Below are 7,402 nucleotides of genomic sequence, written 5' to 3' on the forward strand. Positions count from 1 at the left end.
AAAAAGAAGCATATACATTCTTGGGGGTTTCAAACACCCAAGTCAACTCCAAAGCCATTCTCTCTACCCTGCCAGAAAACCCTTGTGAATTCTCCAAACTCAATATACTTAAGTGATAATATAACCAGAGTAGTGGAATGTTCCTTGAGTCAGAGAGGAGCCAACTGATGTTCCCATCCCTCTGGTCTGAGAAGTTGTTGTGTCTTGTCGAACCTCTGCTCCACCTGTTCTGTGGATCCCTGCTATGCGAGTTCTCCAGCATCTCTGATCTCATTCTCCAAACACCTATTAAATGCCAACTACATGCAAGTCCCTGGGCTAGGTATTAGTGATACGGTGATAATAAGATGCAGCCCCATCTTCACCATCTAGCAGAGGAGGCCAATATCTAACAGATAAGTATAACACATCATAGGAGGTGCTATAATCAAGGTATATGGAGGGTACAGAAACTGCCTTATTCTAATAAAGACTGGAGGTCTTACTCTTGAAAGATATAAATCTTATCCTAAGATTTTTAAAAAGTGGAGGGAGTAAGAAGTAAAGTAGCCTAAGAAGTAAAATAGAGCCAACCTCAGGTAGCCCCAGGGCAGGTCATGCGCTTCAGAGAGGTGAGCCTGGCACTGAGCACAGGGACAGTCCTGTACACCAGTGACATGGTTCACATGTACAGCGGCTCTTCAGGAGGAACACCACCACAGTGATCCCGGTGCTGAGGCTGGAGAGAGACTTCTGAGTGCCTTCACAGGAAACCGTAGAATACAGGGCCCCGCGGCCTTAGCATAGCCTTGCCATGAGCACAGCAGGTGGTCCCACTCTGCTGGTTTCTTACCAATGTTCTTCCATGTAGGTGAATAATTTCAGTCCAGAGACGATTCCATGATCCAGGAGGGCAGGCAATACTCTCTCAACACGTGGCTTTCTGATGCTCTTGCTTATCCCAGAGCAAATTTTATGAGTCAAGGGAGCCAACCGAAAAGCCCCCTCCAACAGGAGCTGGGTGATGTGAGGCTGGAAAATGGTGTCCTTAATTAAGGGGGGCTGCACCTGCTCAGCTCCAGCCGAGGTAGGTCCTATGCACATGAGTCTCGTGTGGCTGACCTTTCAGATTTCCCAAGAGAAATCTGGAATACTTAAATGTGAAATCCTCCAATTTTTAAATTGGAAAATTAAAAACAACACTATGTGGGGCCACACTGCCCATTTGTAGCCTTTGTGTAGAACATCCAGGTGGGGCAAAAGCAGTGGTGGCGAGCTTAGCCTGCAGGGGTGGCAGGAAGTGAAGGCAGACTCTTGATCCAGCCTGCCATCTTGGGACCGAGGTCTCCCCCCAAGTCCAGTTCAACCAAATAGGCATTATCCGAGGGACACAGTGAATATGGCCCTCCCTGACCATTCCCTTCCACCTGCCATCTGTTTTTTTTTTTTTTTTTTTTTTTAATGTGGCTACACTTACCAAACAGAACTGGCTGGCTGCCAGCACTTTCTTGCTTCCCTCTGCTTCCTAACTCGGACAACTGAGGGTATCTGTGGGCTGGTGGGGAACAATGAGATCATCAACTTGTGTGGTTTTGGTCCGGGAAATCACCTCACCCTTGGATCGTGTTAAAAATGTTGATTTCTTGGCTTCCCCTAGATCTCCTAAATCAGAATGTTTGGGGGTGAAGAGCATGGAATATACATTATTAAGCTCTCCAGGGCATTCTGGTGTTTTACTAAAGGTTGAGCTGCTCATCTAGGCCAACCTTGACTTTCTGATGAAACGGAGTCCCAGAGAGGGGAGTGACTTATACAAGGTCACATAATGGGTTGGCAAGAAAGCGAGGGAGGCGCAGGATTTCAAAGGCAATAGTCACGAGAGTCCCTACCACTTTGGCTTGTGTGCCATGATTCCAGCAGGGTAATTTTCCAAAAGGGTAATTTTCCCTTTTCAAGTCCTCCTCAATGCTTCATCTTCCTGAGGCAAATCCAGTGGTTTGTTGGCCTGCGTGTCTTTATTTCTCCTTATCCTCTGTGCTGTGCTCTCTGCCTTGAATCTAATGACATGTTGGCTTTGGAGAGTTGAGTGGGAAATACTAACAAGACACCCAAGTGGACAATTTTGTGGGGGCACCCAAACGAGGGTTAAAGTCAGGAATGTGCATAGAGTCTGAAGAGATGAAGAAAGGATCAAAGAAGATAGCCCTGGAGCATCCTGAGGTCCAGAAGTAGGCAGGAGCTCTCAGAGAGCGTCCAATTAATGTGTCTCCCAAACCAAAAAAAAACAGTGAAAGAAGGAATGGCATGTCCGCCTAGGGAAGGAATTACCATCTGATCATAACCTTCACCTTCTTGCCAACCAGACTCAGTATACTGATTTAATCCCAGAATGAGATCAGCACATCTTCCACCACGATGTTTTAACAGGTATTTACAGGTGAATCTCTGGCAGACTCACCCATTTCAGAGGACATACCAGGCACTGACCTCCTTACTGGACTCAGCAAACATTTAGCCCATATGCAATGGATGAGGTGGCACACAAGACACTAGAGGGAGAGAGGAGTGTGGCGGGGCCCACTGCCAGCAGAGCCAAGGCGAGGTGGACAGTAATGCAGATCAAGGGCAGCACAGTGAGGTCACCACCCCACTGCTGAGAGAGGACAGGCTTTCTCAAGGAGGGGCTGACTGAGCTAGGTCTAAGATAGCAAATAATATCCAAGTTTTAATAGTGTTTGTTCTGGGACTTATGTTGAAAGTGAATCATTAAACAGAACTTAAAGAAAATGGCCTGGGTTATATGGGTCACTTTGTGATGACAAAGGGTGAGGGGGTAGAGGAAGGGCAGTAGTGTGGATCCAGATCCTGACACCGTGAAAGGGGTTCTGCGTATCCTCCTAAACTGCTGTAGAGAGTCACATAGCCGCAAAGACACAGAAAGCAGACGGTTTTGAATGCTAAAAGACCGAAGGAGATGTAATCAATAGAGGTTTTCATGAAGGAGAAGAAAAGGGCTTAGAAAAAGGTCAGCTTTGCTGGTTGATTCACAGATACTGCAGACAGCATCCAGGCCACCTTGCATAGACTATGAAGGTGTGCATTTTCACTGGATTTTTATAAGGTGGAGGTAAGTGGTGGGGAAGCTGATACTAGAGGATGAAAAATAGCTTCCAGAGTATATTCTTTTTTTTAAGAGTTTATTTATTTATTCATGAGAGACACACAGAGAGAGGCAGAGACACAGGCAGAGGGAGAAGCAGGTTCCCTGTGGGGAGCCCGATGGGGGACTCAATCCCAGGACCCTGGGATCATGACCTGAGCCGAAGGCAGACACTTAACCACTGGGCCATCCAGGTGCCCCTATTATTCTCAAAATACATTTAATAATCACATTTGCACATACACTACAGTAAAAATTCCCTTCCCTTGAAAGAGTGAATTTTATGGAAATGAAAAATGAAGCATCTCAAAATGTAAACTATTTTGTTTTACTTCCTTGGCAATTTCAAGGAAGCCTATTAATCTGGAAAGAGCCCTAACATGGGAACCACCAGACCTGGGATGAAAATCTGGCTCTGACTTGGGGCAAGTCCTTAACCTCCCTCCTCCTTACTAGCTTCCTGAGCACTGCATTAGGAATGTCAGTGCCTGCCCCGGCTATCTTCCTAGGATGTCATCGAAACCAGAGTTCGATTTATTTTAGGGAATCCTGTACACTAAGTGTGTTTAGTCTCCCAAGCAATATGCTAAAAACTGCATATGCATCCTGTCATTTTGTCCTCACAGTAACACTATATACATGGGAGTTTCTATAATCGCTTCAGACGGGGAGCTGTGGTCTAGAGAGCTTAAGTCACTTGTTCAAGACCACACAGCAACAAGAGTGGCAGGGCCAGTACTGAAACCTGAGTGTGTCTATCTCTAGAGACTGTGCTCTTACCCTTGACGTAATGCTGCCACTCTATCATCTTAAAGCTAGAAAATGTACACAAAAGCACATTACAGATGGAGAAAGACCATCCAGGATTATTTTTTATCTTTTAGCAATGATTGTAGTGTGGACAGAGAGAAAGAGAAGACAGGAGATGAAAGTGACATTCCCTACCCACCCCTCCCACCAGAACCTCCGTTCCTTTTACTCGTCCATTATAACCAACTCCTCATCTTCATTTGCAACTCGTAACAGTACAGATACTCTCAGATGCAAACACAAATCTCCCCCCAGTGTCCAAAAGTAGAGTGGTCCTATGTAACCTTTCCTAAGCCGAAATGGTGTAAAGTGAAGAAGCAATTACTATTAACTTACGTGGGAAAAAAAATTTTTGAGGGTTCTTAGACCCCAAAAGTAACCTTTCTTAGACTTTTCTGATACCTTAGGACACCTCTTGCTAATTGATACACTAAATAAATTGAGACAAAGCACAGATGGTTCCCAGACACAACGTTTTGACAAGCTGATGCTGAGATGTTGAGTGTAGTTTCTGAGGAAGGAGCTTGGCAGTGCCACCTCTCACTGCTCAGGGGGTGCACTGCCGCTATAAGGGCTTTCATTCAGTCATCGAAAACAGGTACTAATGTTGGTCTTTTATGAAAGCACAGAGGCTGTAACATGAACTTTCAAAAAGTGGGGGATATTTATAATAGAAAAGGCTGACACCATGGGGACATTTCTGGTTTGTTAAAAAGAAGTATAGAATCAGACAATCCCAGTTTCATGATATTAAGGCTCTAGCCTGTCATCTCTGTAATCCCTTTGGTCTCTCATCCTCCTGCTCACAAAATGGCTGCTGCAGTTCCAAACATCACTATCTAATGTGTGTTTAGTGTGTCTAATGAATCTAATGAGACATTTTTTCAAAAACCAAGAAGCAGACAACTAGCTAGCCTGGATAATGAATGAGAATTCCTATATGCCTATCCCCTTTTTCCAATAAAATGAAATGTTTTAGGAAAATATCCATCCAGAAACTGCATAGGACACTTTCCTACCTTGCATTAACTAGCATGGAATTACATAGTGTATTAGAATGGGCTGGGCTAAGCTTTGGTGTTTTTAAATAACCCTGCAGAAATCTCAGCGGCTTAACACAATATAGGTTTATTTCTTTTTCTCTTCATGATTTTTGTGAGCTGGTGGCCCTCCTTTATCTTGTAGCTATCTCCCTGGGACCATGAGACCTCTAAGGTCACCGCAGCAGGGAAAGAAGGAGGAAGGAGAAGGTAATGGCTCCTGATTGCATAAAACTGTAACTGACTCTGTTCACATCTCTATTGGTTGAACTCGGTGAGGTGGCCCACCTCCTGCAAGGTGGCTGGGAAGGACAAAAGAAACACTGTGAAGAACACAGAGCACTGTGTTCCACTGAAGGCCATCCCAGATGTCAGAGAAGGAGGGGCTTGGGAATACCTGTTGGGTTGGAATCTGCCACCAGGTCTTATGTCCAAATGCTCTGTCCCCAAGCTGGGAGGTCTGGTTAAAGACACAACAGGGAATATTCTCTGGGCTTCCATGATTCTTATGCTTCTCTCTTCCATTGCCTTTTTCTCTCAGTATTATGATAACCTTCTACTTGGCCTGTTACTCTCTTCCTCCATCCATTCCACCCCCAACCAACTGTAAGCTTCTTAAGTTCAGAGGTTGGATGGTCTTCCCTCCCCATTGCTCATGCCCAGACTAAGGTCTGGCACATAGTAGATACTCAATAGATGTCTTTAGAACAAGTGAATGAGGGTCTTTTAGAAACAATGATAGCAACCATTTGAGTGTCTTTAAGAAGCACTTGGTTTATACCTAAATACCTAAGCTTTAGAATTTCCAGGAGAATCACTGAGGAACAAGCAGTATGATTCAGCCCTTTAAACAAACATGGGCGCGAAAGAGACTATATAGCCGACTTCAAGAATGTGGCTATAAATCAAGTAAATATTTGATCAATGACATCAACGAACATAAAACATTTCTTTAAGGAAACTGACTTTTAGAATACCTTCAGTCTGGCCTGGGCACTTGAACCCGCACTACATCTCCAAGGTTGGAAGTGTTGAAAATCCCTTGCATGCTTGGAGAAGACGTCACAGGGATGTTGGTTGAGGAGGGGCTAAAAATATTAGGTAGTTTGATATATACAATTTAAGAAATTTAATTAAGGAAGCTAAATAAGGCAGGTGCTTCATTAGCAGGGATTATCACCATCACTATGGTTGAAATGTATGAGGAATGTGTGTCAGGACTTATTGGGCTAAGGACTTTATGTGCATTATCTGATCTGATCATCTCAACAGTGTCATGATGCAGGTACTGTTATTGTGCCCGTTTTGCTGATTGGTATAGTAAGGCTGAGAGAGTTTAATAATTTCCTTGAGATGATGTAGATGCATCATCTGGTGACAAAGATTGAGAACCAGGTTGTCTGGTTCCAAAGACAATACCTTTTAGCAATTAAACTTTAGACTCGCTCCAGAATCAAGGTACTAGAAGAAAATTTGGCAGGTGTTTTGCTCATCCATTATTGTGTGACAACACAGCCCCAAACCTAGTGGCTTAAAACAAAAATGTATTACTCCCTTTCCTGGTTTTGTAGATTCAGGGCCAGATGGGAGGTTTTCTCTTGGAATCTCTTTTATGATTTCAGATAATCCTGTGGCCAGCTTCAGAAGTCACACAGTGTCACTTCTAGTGCATCTACTACTTAGAAATGGGGCATAGGACCAGCCTAGCTTCAAGGGGAAAGGCCTACACACTAGGGAGTGAGTGTCAGGAAGCATCCTTCACTGGGGCCACCTGGCAGACTGACCACCATAGTGAACAAATGTGAAGCATCCTGGGCAGCTGTGCAGGAGCTGAATTCTTAGAAAGGACTTTCACATCCATTTCTTGTTTGATCTTTCATAGCCTATAAGGCAAGCAGGCCAGGGGCAGGACTAGATCTCTATCTTATAGACGTGGACACTGTTGCTTAGTGAAATTAACTTACCAGAAGTCACACAGCTTCTAAGTGTGGGTGTGAACTTTGGTCTTCTGAAGTTTCATCGGCACAAAGCAATCAAGGGGAAGTAATCATGGATCTAAATCCAAAACAAGAAAAGATATCAAAGGTGTAAGAGGTTTTTCTTTTTAAGATTTTATTTATTTATTTGAGAGATAGAAGACACAAGCAAGGGGAGAGGCAAAGAGAGAGGGAGAAGCAGACGTGGGGTTCCCTTCCAGGACCCTGGGATCATGACCTGTGCTGAAGGCAGACACTTAACAGACTGAGCCACTCAGGCACCCCTCAAAGTTATGAGAGTTTTAAAACCTGACAACATGATAATAGCTGATGCAGGAATGGACACATATCTCCTATTCACGGGAGCATAATTTGGTGCAATATTTCTGAACATACAATAGATACCAAAAGCCTTAGAATGCTGCAAAATCTTTGAC

Source organism: Canis lupus, chromosome 28 (assembly GCF_011100685.1).
Source record: "Canis lupus familiaris isolate Mischka breed German Shepherd chromosome 28, alternate assembly UU_Cfam_GSD_1.0, whole genome shotgun sequence".
In the NCBI taxonomy this organism is placed as follows: Eukaryota; Metazoa; Chordata; class Mammalia; order Carnivora; family Canidae; genus Canis; species Canis lupus.